The sequence below is a fragment of the Pleurodeles waltl genome, chromosome 5 (assembly GCF_031143425.1).
Source record: "Pleurodeles waltl isolate 20211129_DDA chromosome 5, aPleWal1.hap1.20221129, whole genome shotgun sequence".
NCBI lineage: Eukaryota > Metazoa > Chordata > Amphibia > Caudata > Salamandridae > Pleurodeles > Pleurodeles waltl.
The window spans coordinates 1,191,467,655-1,191,481,246 of NC_090444.1; the positions used below are offsets into that span (position 1 = coordinate 1,191,467,655).

General features: G+C 42.0%; 1 protein-coding gene across 1 annotated transcript in view; it reads right to left on the reverse strand.

The window, feature by feature from the left end:
- Positions 1 to 13,592, reverse strand: part of BEND3 (BEN domain containing 3) — a 63,949-nt gene that overhangs the window by 25,830 nt on the left and 24,527 nt on the right. Inside the window, exon 2 of the mRNA XM_069235438.1 lies at positions 10,944 to 11,092. The gene's annotated coding sequence lies outside the window, so the exon portion shown is untranslated. The remainder of the gene's footprint in view (positions 1 to 10,943; positions 11,093 to 13,592) is intronic.

The following is a 13,592-nucleotide window of genomic DNA, read 5'->3' on the forward strand; positions in this document are numbered from 1 at the left end:
CCAGACCAGTCCAAGTTGGGGGTGGTCAACTGGCTATAATGACAGGGCTCAAGCTCCGTATTTTATGCTGGATGAAGGAAAGGTAGGTTCCTCCTAATTAACCATATAACCTATCCCTTTCTGCATTTCCTTTGACAAAGGGGAACAAATAAATGCAGTACTGTAGAAATTAGTAGACTGAAGAGCAATTGACCAACGTTTGTACCTAGCTAATCTGTCTTTTTTGGATTCAAGATGTTTGGGTATTGCCTTTGCCTAATATTAAATAATAGGTTGGTTGACAGCAATTTAATAACCTCAATAGAGGATTAGCCACGGCAGCTCCATCTCCCACCTACTACTTGACTCCAGTTGACCTCTTTGCTATAGTGTGAAATGCCTATTTGTGCAAAGTACACATTTCTGTTCCCTTCAAGGATGTAAAACGAATGGGCACTAGACTTTGAACTATTGTTTTTTTCTCCAAGCATTTTTATCTTTGGTGGAACATTTTTTATACAGAGAATTTCACTCTCAATTGCGACTCTAGAACACAGCTACCTGCATATTTTGAAGAATACTCACAGAACTATGAGTTTGAAGGTGCTAACCAACATTTTTTATTAAATGGGTCGATCCTGCAATTAAAATTGTGACTCCAGAACTTGCACATTCACAAATGTGAATCAAGATTAGCAATTTCCTCGTGCAAAAGGAAAGATCTGACAAGCATTGGCAAAGCCAATAGCTCTCGCCTATTTGAGAACTATCGACTTTGCTAATGTCTTTTAGCCATGTTGTAAAGCAGTGTGGTTGCTGTGCAGCATGGCTGGAAGTTTAATATTTAAAAAAGTGCTAGGACGTTGGAACAGGAAATAAACAAAAAGTGGTATGATGCGGCTAGTGCTGACTGCGTCACTGCTTCTTTTTCTTACGGGGGAACAACACAGACAATGGGAGGGTGAGGGTGGAAGGGAAGACGCAACACAGACAGCAGCAGGGTGACAGAAAAGGCAACACAAAAAAACAAGATGTTACTTGGACAAAGGGAGACTGGGGTGAGAGTGGGTTGGGAGGGAAGAGCTAGGTATACAGTAATAAAATAGTACCTCAGTCACAACACCAATATCAGATGAACCGTAATGAAAATGAAGCAATCAACACCTGACCCGTGCTACAGAGGACAGAAGATAAAGTGAATCTATCACGCACTGCCCAAATAGAAGGCAGCAAATAAGTGTGACAATGACGCGTACCAATATTAAGCAATGGGAGGGTTCCAAGCACCTTGATGAAATCAATCTCTCTACCTACACTTTTTTTTTTTAATTCATCAATGCAGGGCTATGGACTGTGAAGCCACGGAGCATTTCTTAGATTTCAAACATCGCTTTTGCTCCCCTTTGACTGGTAACATTCCATAATTTATTTAATATAATAATCATAATAATAATAATAATAATAATAATAATAATAATAATAATAATAATAATGATGTCTCTACAGATGGCTAGAAACTTTCACACAAATGGAAAAATTTACTGTACAAGTATGTCACAAAGGATATTTGCCAAACCCCGATTTCTCTGGATCTTCTAATTACCGGGGCTCTATTTCATTGGCAGCTGCAGCTATGGATGATCTGTGTTGTATGCACCATGAAAATTCAGAGAGAAGATACTAGGTATAAGTCAATCCCCAAGTGATGCAATTGCAATTTCCCACGTTTCATTCACAATAACCAAGAAGGAAAAGCAATCTTTTCTAAATCTTTGGGGACATTAAGGAGAGAACATAATGTTTGTCTCTGCAAATGATATGCAGTCATATGAATGAGAGCCCTAATAGCAAATAATATGCATAAATCTTTAACCACCCATTTACGTCTATGTACAATGTATGTGTTTTGGAAATTCACATACATTCCCAGTAGCGGTAGTCATATATAGTGTTTCTGTATGGGCTCATTTAGCAACCTTTTGTGAAAAAACAAAGAATTTCTGAGTCAATCTGGAGTCTAAAGAGAACAATAGCCCTCGCACAATATTCTTCCTATGAAGCAGCTATTCACTTCATACTACACCCACGTCACTGACAGGGTCTTCCCCTTGGCATCAGGACAATATGATTTTAAGCACAGAAGTGCCTCGAATAGAAAATTCTACTTTCCTTCCTCCTATTTGTCTGGAGAGAGTTTAAGTTGCACTGTTGAATTGCATTGTAATATTTATATATTTCAAATAACCAGGCCCACTAGAATTATACGATTCTGCAGCTGCAATATTATCTGTATAACTATGGTGCTTACACACATGCTGCATCATTTGTAGATTTAAACCAAAAAAAAAATTCTTAGTTCAAAAGGATCAAAATTTAACAAACAAAAGCCCAACACGTGGTGCTGCTCATTGGCATCTACTTTGCAAAGGTGCTACTGAGGTGAAACTTTGACCTAGAAAAGAATAATGTGGTTAAAATGACAAAGTAGCAAAACATTACTGCTTCAGTATGTGCTGCATTTTGCTGCACAATTTGCCTTGCATTAGTCACCCCTTCACAAACCCTGCAATAACCCTTCAACTACACTACATTAGTGCTTAATAAAAGCAGCATGGTATTACCACTTACGCTGGGAGCCCTGTTATTATCATCTTACAATGTGAACGGGAAAGCCCTTGCTAAATAATCACAGTAACTCCTGAAAGCATCATAAGGGTAAAACATTTGTTTGGACGAATGCATGGCAACAGTAGCTCTGTGACATGAGAAAAGAACACACATTTTGAGAGTTAGCAAAAAAAACCTACTGGGCAGAAACGCCGTCAGAGGGAAACTGGGTGGGTGACAAAATGTTGTCCCTGAATCAGAATGAAAAGAGTGTGACACTGCCAGCCACCTCCTAATTGCATGACAGGACCGTACGTACTCGCTGCACTCCTTTCTGAACCTCACAGACTTGTGTGCATCTCTGACTCTCTTTGTGTGCTTTTTTAAGTCAATTAAGAGGCACATGCAGATGCATATAAGTCAGTTGTTCTGCTACACTCTTAACAAGCTTTCTCCAGCCAGCAGCATGTGGAGGCGTGGAGGTGCCCAGCTGTGTTTCCACACACAGCCTGAGGCACTGTCTGATGCTTAGAGGCAGGCAGCAGCCACAATAATTCTTTGTGGTTCTCGTGCATGCTGCCCCTTCAACAACTGCTGAATTTATTTTTTACCAATTGACTCATCGTTTTGGAGATGTTCTTGGCCGTTCATCAAAAAATTCTAAGACAATACGGTGACTGCTGAGTAGTCTTGTAAACATTTAGGAGAAAAAAGCAAAGAAATTAACATAACCTTCACCACATACTTGCAACAGGTGCGTTGGGTGGGAGAACGGGGTAATGCAACATGAACACCAAGAGGTGATAAACAACACAATGAACATGCAGCCTGGGGGGTTGTGATAAAGTAACAGGACAGAAATAGTGCCTGAATCACAGCGTGAGCAACAGACAGACCTAAAATGATCAAGATCTGCAAATACATGGAGTGTGATGTGGGCTGACGGGAGAAAGGCACACATGGGAGGTAGCTGGAAATGCACTGATGTCAGCATGGAGTCCTAGCCAAATGTAAACAGAAGGGAAGTGCTTGTGGAGCGCTGTATCGCATTACTCTGTAACGGCTACAATGCCTCATGTGCTTATTCCACAGAAACCTCGCTGAACAGCACTCCAAAGAAAATGAATTAAAAATAACAAACAGCGACGAGGGGGTAGGTGGCGGGCATTCAGCGACATGGGAAGAGGTGGGAAGGATGAACGCTGCAATAAAATGCAAGCACCTACAGGCGTCGAAGTTGAACACTCAGCCACAGAAGACAGGCAAACACTAACACAAGCAGAAAATAAACTGAAAAAATAGTCCTGCAAAATGAAAAGATAAACAACTAAATGTAAAGATACATTATCTGGGCGGTGCTGCGTGGAAGAAAACAAAACACAAAAAGGAGGGACAGAGAAGAAGGATTCCCCATTAGCAAGTAAGCATTTTTAAAGGACAATGGAAGAAACAAATAAAAAGGCAATGGGCCGGAGGTAAGCCCACAAAGTAGATACAACATGTCTTGAAGAGACAGCGCAAGCACTGTCCAAGCTCAACCTAATTTTGTGCTCAAAACTGTTTGTAAACTGGCCCAGTTGCTAGAGAGCAGGACAGTCATGGTACCAAGCTCTGTTTCTGCACTTCTCAATAGAATTAACGCAGAGCATACAAGACCCCATCATACTTGGCTGCCAAGATCAAGGTATCCAGATAATCCCACATATCCTGCAGAAGCAAATTCGCCAAGCTTCAGATCAAGAAGTGTAAGGAGTAGACAGGACTGTAACCCTTCTCAGACTAGAGCAAATAATCTGAAACATTATCTCAGTTAAAAACAGACAGCAGCCATTTTCCTCCACTTTCACAAGGAGCTGCAGGCTCTGATCTTTAGATAACATATCGCTATACCAAGTGCTACATGTAGACCAGCAAGACTTGTCTTGCTGGTGCTGGGCATCCCTGCCACTGATCTTGTATCCCCTCACCACATTCTTCAGTACCTGTTTTTTCATGTACAACACTCCATCTGCAGATAGGTTTGCATCATAGAAATGCCTTGGGGACATCAGAAGTGGGCTATCCAAGCAATACTTGAGCTTGACTTGTGGCTGGATTGGGTGAATGACTAGCTCTAATCTGGCTCTTGTCCCATGGGGGCTGATGACCTAAATTATAACTGAGGCATACATTCCATTCAATAGACGCATGACAGCTAAACACATAATCTGAATATGTGCCATTGTATGTCTGCAGCCAAGCTGAGCTACTATTTGCACAAGTGGCTCTGAAGATTTGCGGGAAGTAAGAGTCCACCATTGGATTTGTTTATCAATGTGATTGCCTCAAGGAGTTACTGACCCTCCACCTCTGCACTGTGTGTTAAATCAAGGGACGTCAGTGGTATTAACTTTAAAATAGTTTCTCCCTTTCCCTGAAACAAAACTTTGACTTTTTTCAAGAAAGCATGTTGTAACTTTATATTCTTGACCTGTCAAATTAAATCAACTTTTAATACTTGTATTTTCTAAAGATAGTGAACAAATATAAGTCATGAAGTTATTAAACACAAAGCACTGTAAAGAGTAAAAGTAAGAGAGAAGGAAATAGTGGGTGAATAGCCCGATGAGTACTCAGGAACTTGGTTTCAACTCCTGGATTCCCCACGTTAACAAACTGTATGATCTGACACAAAAAAGGTTACTTCACTGTGCCTCATTTTAATTGTGCATCAAATCTGAGATCATCATTAAGAAACGCAGCACCGGGTGTGTGCTATATAAAAACCTCATTTATATATGGTTTAGTAGATAATAAAAATCTTGGCAATGTATGACAAACTAACATCTCTTGATTAACTTATGGTAGTACTTAGTATGTTAAGGAAGGTGGAGCATGATGTTTGATGTATCATTTAAATTACAAATGGAGATGGGTTGGCTTGTGCTTAGACCTTGGCTCATCTCTACCTAAGATTTTCATGACTTGCCCACCTCTAATGTACATACATACAATGTGATCAGAACTAGGAAAATTAAGTATTTCACAAATAATAGGAAATAAAATCGTGGCAACTGTAAAACAGACTGCTGATCCTCTTTCCTTCATTCGTTTCCTTCATAGTCTATTTATTTTATTCACCAGAATAATCAATAAGAGTAAAGACAATTTTGCTTTCTGCCCCCCCCCCCACTCTGTAAATTGACACCTCAGAATATTGCCCTTGTAAAATTTGCAGAAGTACATGGGATGCATGAGGTCGTTAGAATTCAGTACCAAGAGGGATGGTGAGCACTTTATAATTGCCACTCAGTCAATCAATTTAAATGAAAAGATACCTCCTGGACATTAAATGTACCTAGGTATGAGATTAGAGAAATCATAACAGGTGTTTTCACATCATATGGTCAAATGGACGATTTATTAAGAAAGCTGGACAGGAAAGTTGAAGTTATGAATGAAAATAGTATGACTAATCTGAAAGTTTTGAATCGCATAAAACATTATATGTAACTGCAAGAAATATTATGTACCTTCTCACGAAAAAAACAACATCAACTATAAAGAGATGTTAGGCTGATTAGCAGCAAAAACAGAGCTCATGATGTGAAAAAAACTGAGCAGTTTTTCCATGTCAATCCACCACAACTTTGAACGCATGTATACTATGAGGAATACCACTTAAATAATTGAGCTTCAAGAAACATTTGAATTAAGCATTTCTGAATCATGGAGCACTACTCATTTTCATATACATTTATTACAGTTTATTTTGACGGCCAGCAAGTCTAGATGGAAATGGTCACCTGAAATGAGGTTAAGCTAAAATGATCAATTAAGCAAAATTAAAGATTGCGTGACACGATTGATCATACACCATCCTAGGCCTTGAGAAATCTGCTCGCTCACTCGCTATGGCTATTCAGATTGTCTGGCAAGAGAGCTCGAGCTGCCTATGAAAATGTATTCTGTTCATTCAGAAAGTGACTCAGCAATAAAGATGCTTTTAAATCTTGTTCTTATCTTGTCACATTTTCTAAGCGTTAATACAGTGGTCAAATGTCAGTTTTTGTCTTCTAAGAAATGCTGCTTATTTTATCCTGGAGAGTGGTTTTTACTTTTCTTACTCTCACTGCAAAGTTAGCAGATTTTGCAAGGTAAAATGACTGGCAATTGTGCTAAATAGCTGGGGTTGTGTGGTCAAGATGTCAGCAAGGTAGGCTGTGCTGTTTGCTCCTCCGCCGCCCAGGCCGCCGTAAGCTGCCCTTATTGGAGCCCTAGAACACATCACAACGGACTGAGATGTTCTGGAAACTTCTGTAATCATGAGGCACAGCAAATGTGACACAACCTGACCTCTGACACCTTCTAGTCGCCGCCTGAGCTCTGCTGTCTACAGCGGCCTGTGCTGTCTATCCTGCGGACTAAAAAGAACAACATGGCACAATAACTTCAAATTAGCCGCACATCCCTGAAACTATTTCGAAAACTAATATATCAATTAGTGGTGCTCAATGACACTATAACACATCTGTTGCCAACATGTGTGAGCTGGAAGCAAAATACCAGTTAATGCCAAATGCAAATAATAATAGTGGAGCATTCTTATGAATTATAGATATGATGAGTCATATACTGCTTTTTTAATATATAGAAATGTATCATTATTAAAGATGTTAATGATTAAGAGAATGTTGACACCCATATGGTTTTGTATCTAATTTCTTTATGTTTTATTTCCTTTTCTCCTTCTTTATTTACTGATTTAATACACTTTCCCAGATGGTTCCATTGATTACTATATTAATGATTTAAGAGTTTTTGAGTGCTCCACTATTATTATTTGCATTTATCCTGCAGAGGAGGACAGACAAGAATGCTGGGAACCTCTGTGGGCGAGAAAGTTCGGTGCTTGCCCCGGTGATGAATGCGGAACAACCATTGGCGCGTGACTTCCTGCGCCGGCGAAGTGCTCCCCTTCTTTTTGGCTTATGGAGCAGGGGAGTTTGGAGAGTCACAGGAGGGTCATTGGTGGCCAAGCGTAATTCTGCAGCGACCGCTGCTGCCCCAGAGATATGTGGCTGTCACAGGGCCCCAGACACGTGCCAGCAATCAAGCCCAAGGTGGCCCGCCGCCGGTGATACGACCTTGGCCCCGGAACCCTTGTGATACTGGGCCTCCTCTGGAGCCCAAGAAGTGGCTTTCAGGCTGGACCTGTGACCTGGAGGGAGTTTTTGCCTGAGATACAGCCCGAAACCGCCTAAGCAACGCATCCCCCCTCACAGTGGTAACCAGCGGAAACGGGGGTCCTGACCGCAGTGAAAAGATCCCAGGGGACCCAGACATCCTGGAGTGTTGGAGTCATACCCGGCGCTACTGAAATTCTCCAATATACAGCCTTGGGACAGTGGTGGCAGGTGGAGGGGCACGGCCTGGGGCCTGCTCGCCACTCTTTGAGGAAGGCTTTGATTGGTGAACAGCCCGGCGGGTGGGGGACTGGGGGGGATGGGAATCAGAGGGAATGCTGCCTGAGGTCATCCCGGCCAGCAAAGAAGGGTGGGGTGGTCATCCTTCTCTCCCAGGCATTCTAAGGCGAGGTTCCGAATAAGGTAGCTGAGATCAAAGTACGGTTGCTTGCATACCAAATGCAAGTGGGCCACCTGCACATCACAATCACCTCCCAGTACACAACCAATGAGCAGCAAGATAAAATAATTGTAGGTTCTCCTGATGCAGCCATCCTAGCCTGATCTGGTCAGTGTTTCAGTCAGTGTGATGCATTCTCGACCCAAGGACTGCATGTGGTGACTCTCTCATCCCCAAACTCAGGATTACAACTTTTACTCTGCTGCACACAAAACATATGCTCACATTGATTACTTCCTAGCTTCCCCTGCACTTCAACCTAGGGTCCAGGATGTGAAAATTAACCCCATGTCTCTCTCTGATCATGCCCCTCTCTTGATGGTCATCCGCGGACTCGTGAGATGTCAAGCCTTCTTGCTGGCAGCATCAGGATGGCCTCCTCCAGTTTGGGACCACAGTAGCTGCGATACAAAGGGTTGCTAGCCAATTATCTCCAAACTAATGAAACTGGAGAGACGTTGGTGGCTTCTCTCTGTGATGTCCCGAAGCTGGTAGAGGGTAACTTATAGCTATAATCAGCAGCTGACAACCACCACGGAAAGAGAAGCAGAAGGGTTTAAAGCACATGGCTCTTGAACTTGAGGCTATTCACAAATGCACAGGGGCCCGAAAGTATTGCGGGAGTAGCAAAAGGCGTGTCTACAACTTAATTTCTAGGACCTTGGCAGGGCGGAATACACAGTGTCCCATCTAAAGCAGAAATTCTACCTAGGGGTAACTGCTGTGGCTGGTTGCTGGTCCACCGTCTTCGAGCTAAAATACACGGACATACTGTCAAGATGATACTTAACAGTCAGGGTATCAGAGGTTCGGGCGATGAAAAAATCCCAGATGCCTGCTGTGATTTCTACAGAACATTAAACACGGCTGCTGACTGGCTGTAGATAGTATCTCATAATACCTAGTGGTGTCACGTGTTACCCCCCCCTCATAGCACGACTTTGATAAAGTGGACAATACCACCCAGACTGAAGAGATGATTTTGGCCACTGCCCACCTGAAACCGTTAAAAACCCCAGGACATGATGGCTACTCACCCCTGTTTTATAAAACATTTTGTCATGTTTAGTACCCTTACATACCCAGCTTTTCAACTCCTTTGCTGGCATGGGGACTGTCTCGCAGCATCCATCTTCATGTGGCATACAGGTCTTATAGACCCATCTCCCTTCTCAATGTCAAGGCCAAGCTGTTTACCAGCGTCCTCGCCCACCTCCTCAACCCTCTTATGTCAGGGTTGATTGATCCCGACCAGGCCAGTTTCTTCCCCAACCGCCAATGCGGGGTCAACACCAAGCATAGCCTGCATCTTACGGACAAGATCCATTTTAGCGCTAATCCTGCACAGTACACAGGGGCCCACTGAAAACAATGGAATGCCCCCTTTTAACACCTGCTCTGTGCAGGCATTACAAACAGCCGCTAAAAATGGTGCAGTGGAACCTCTTAGACTCCTCTGCGCCATTTTTGCGGTCCCCCTAACAGAGAAACACACCCCCATTGCATACATTATGCCTTGCGCAGGCATAATGCGTTGCAAGGGGTTACAAAGTGGTGCAATGTGTGCATTGCTCCACTTTGCAAATATGGTGCAGCAAATTTGACATCATAGGACCACATTAGCGTCATAAAAAAATTACATTACTGTGGTGTAAGGAGGCACTAGGCCTTCCTAAATCTGGGCCTTTAGCTTTGGAGAGAGATTCCGTAGATGGGTCCAGAGTGTCTATAGCTCACCACGGAATTTGGTGAGAATTAACAGGATGTCGTCCCAAACCTTTCCCCATCCAAAGAGGCACACAACAAAGGTACCCGCTCACTCATCTGTTTTTTGCTTTATACATGGAGCGCCTAGCAAGTGAGAGCATATCCAGCAATTGTGGAATACCATTTGGAGGCGACCGCCACCTCATTAGCCCCGAAGCTAATGACGGTATTATCACCCTCTCTGACATGGTGATGTCCCTGCCTATTCTGGTGACGGAGCTCTCCTCCTTCGGCGAAGTGTCCTCATTTACAGATAATATCTGAAACTTACAAATACTAAATCTGTCCCTTTCTCCACCCCGTGAAGAACAATTCCACTCTACGTTCCTGTTTGAATGGCAGGAGAGTATATAACTTACCTTGGCATCAAACTGGCTTTAGTATGACTATACTGAGGTTCCATTTAACACTATCTTAGAGTTCCCTAATCCAGTGACATACCCTTTGTGCTCACTGAGGGGGAGGCAAACGGCCCTGTCTCTGGGTGATGCTCATCACTACATATTAGCCTTCTGGGGTACTGACAGAATCCATGACTACATAGCCTAGTTACATAAACTATGGAACATCTTTGGGATGGAAAAGTTAACCTTACCTGTGGAATCGAAGCAAGACTCTTTCCCTGCACTATGAGCCCCATTCATAAATATCCTGTCAAATGAATTCAATGAGCTCACTTTCCCGAACTATCTCCGATTATTACGCCTGCTCCACTCAACGCAGACAACTAATGATACAATCTCAACTTGAAACAGAACACTTACCCATGCTCACATAAGTCCCTAACCCAAACCACCGTAGTTAATACTTGGGTTCCCGAGGCTAAATTTTCGGAAGGAATGGGTGGGATGTGGGGCAGTTTTTCTTTTTCAGAGTTTTTAGGAGTTATAATTTAATATGTTGATGAGCTGCAGTTTTCAAACCTTCTAGAATTTTCTAAGGATTTTTAAGTACAAGTTCCTCACCTGTAGGGTCTTCTCCACGATCCAATAGGCAACAGATGTAAATGGTCCCGCTTGAATCCCAGTCAGATAGTGTAAATGTTCTTGGGTCTCAATGCCTCCCAGCAGGCATGTCGTGAGAGTCTTCTTCACTCATTTGGGGACCTTCAGATCTAGGAACATCACAGCATTATTTGAGAAAGCCTGGTAGAAAAATCTCAAAAAGTATCACTGTCCCATATACCTAAGGAACATGCTAACTATTAAAGACCCTCAGTATGGGAAGCATACATGCCCTTTATTTAAACAGAATTTTGTGTGCCACATTTCTCAAAAGGATACATAACACAGGACTAACCCTTATACCCAGGTAGAACCAAGGGAAACAGATCATAACAAAGAACAATGGACTGTTGGGGTTTCTTTTCACAAATACCATACATCAAGGGTGTGGAATTTATTAAAATATGTCCATGGGGTAGGTTGCTTCTTAAATCTACCTGTCCTGTAAAACAATCTGCTTGACCCTTTGGTGCCATGTAGTGCGGTGACAAATTATGGCAGCAATCTCATTATATAACAGCTCTCATAACAGCCTCTCTGATTATGCCAGGGCTACTACTATAGTAGAGCTTGAATACTTGCAATTTCAATCCCCCCTACAGCGATTTCCTTATTTTGCCACCTTTCCGCAGATCTACATACTGGGGCTGGAGGAGCAAGTAAGCAATAGTTCTAGGGCTCGGATGCCATTGAGTCTGCAAACCTACTAACTTTCATGTTTTAAGGATTTTCACCAGCTCTTCTCTAATATATTCCCATAATGAGAAAGGTTGGTAATTTACTCCTGACAATGGTAGAAGTTCTTCAAGGGTTCAGAAAAAAGTGGTTGGAGGGAAAGTGAATTTGTAAACGCTCAACAGATTATCACATGAGCAAATCTACCCAGTCATATTTGCCCGTGCTAAAATAGAATTTAGAAATATTTAGTAGAAGTACAATTTCCTGATGTTCCTATGAATTTCACGTATCACTAATTCAAAGACATATACCGTGCACTTTTGTGACTTTCTTTAAGAATTGGGTCCCTGATTAGGTCTCCCGTTAACAAAGACATTTTGTTTTTATTAAACTTCTATTGCTCTCTCTATCTGTCGGCTGGCTTTACTGTGAGTGATCGCATTCTGCTCTTCCACAAGGAGCATTTTGGAACACAAAGTAGTTTTTTTCAGTGCCAGGAACTACTGTGGCAATCAGTGGCATAACAAAACTAGAGGTGGCCCCCCTGCAAAGAATATGGAGCGACCCCCCCCCCACACTCCCTCAGCGCCAGTGCTGTGATCAGTGGGCCCCCTGGAGGGGGGCTGCAAGGCCTTTTCTACACCACTGGTGGCAATGTGTGCTTTTTGAGACCAAAAAGGTTTTTCTTTTTGCTTTTTTATAATGTTTGTTACAATGGTGAGTGCCTGGCAGCTCCCACAACCATAAAGGGTTGCAAAAGCCATGTCAAAACAAGACACACACATTGACGAAACCCCAAGACTCATAAAAAATGTTGGATTGGTTGGCTTTGCCAAAGCTAGTTTATTTTCATGCTTCCCATGATCTTGTTAAAAATGGTTGCACCTATTTTCCATGATAAATAGTTTTGAGAAATACTAGCATGCATCAACACATTTTACTAAAGGACACTTGAAAGAAATAGCACCTGAAATTTCATAGTAGCAAAACTTTTTTTTTCCTACTTGCAATATTTTTCTGAGCATTTTATTCTGAAAGCAAAGAATCGTCACTCATGCTTACAAGTTTCTGCACACATTTGCATCTAATCAGCGAGCATTCTGGGACCATTATACTTGGCCTCATACTGTTGAATTTTTCAAACATGTCGGTACACTTTTTTTTTTTTTACTGAAACCACTGTCAGTAGTGCAGTGTGCCCATAAAAAGTTTATTTATAGTGGTCAACCTAATAAAGAAGGTTTTTCATTATTGAACCATAAATACAAGTTCGAACATTATCCACATATGGATACACATATTTCCTCAACTGCAGACAGTTCCCTTCACTGTAAACTGGCAGCCAAAGGATTTATGCTGCACGGGGTTGGGCCTACTTGTCCCAAGGACAAAATAAACATGAAAGTTGTTAGCCCTTGACCCCAAACAATATGTCCCGGGCGTCGGGCAATAGGCATTCCACATCTCTGATACATCCAACCTGTAAACATCAGTCTGATCATTTTAACAAAGTCATACAAATGTCTGCATAAGTCTCTCTGTAGGAAAAAAAAATCTCTAATATTTAGTATATGTCAGCGATTAGGAAAATCAGTAAAAGTACAGACAGAGCACTGCTCAGTATAAGTGAATGTGTGACTTAATCTTACATACAAATCTATCAATTGTTGTTGGATCACTGGTAAACATAAATAGTCTAACAAATCATTTTGAGCTCCCTTAAGTATAATCAATGGGTAAACCTTAATAAAATGTTGATGCTTTAAGCCAGTAAGGTGAATCTGTGGGTTTCATCAGGACAATAGCCACCTGTCGCTTATCCTCATTGGAAGCATTAAAGCATACACGTCAAGAGGGAAGTCATATCTGTCGCCAGAGTATATGATCTATCATCAGTGTTTAAACTGCTAAACATCTGAGGAGCTGAAATTT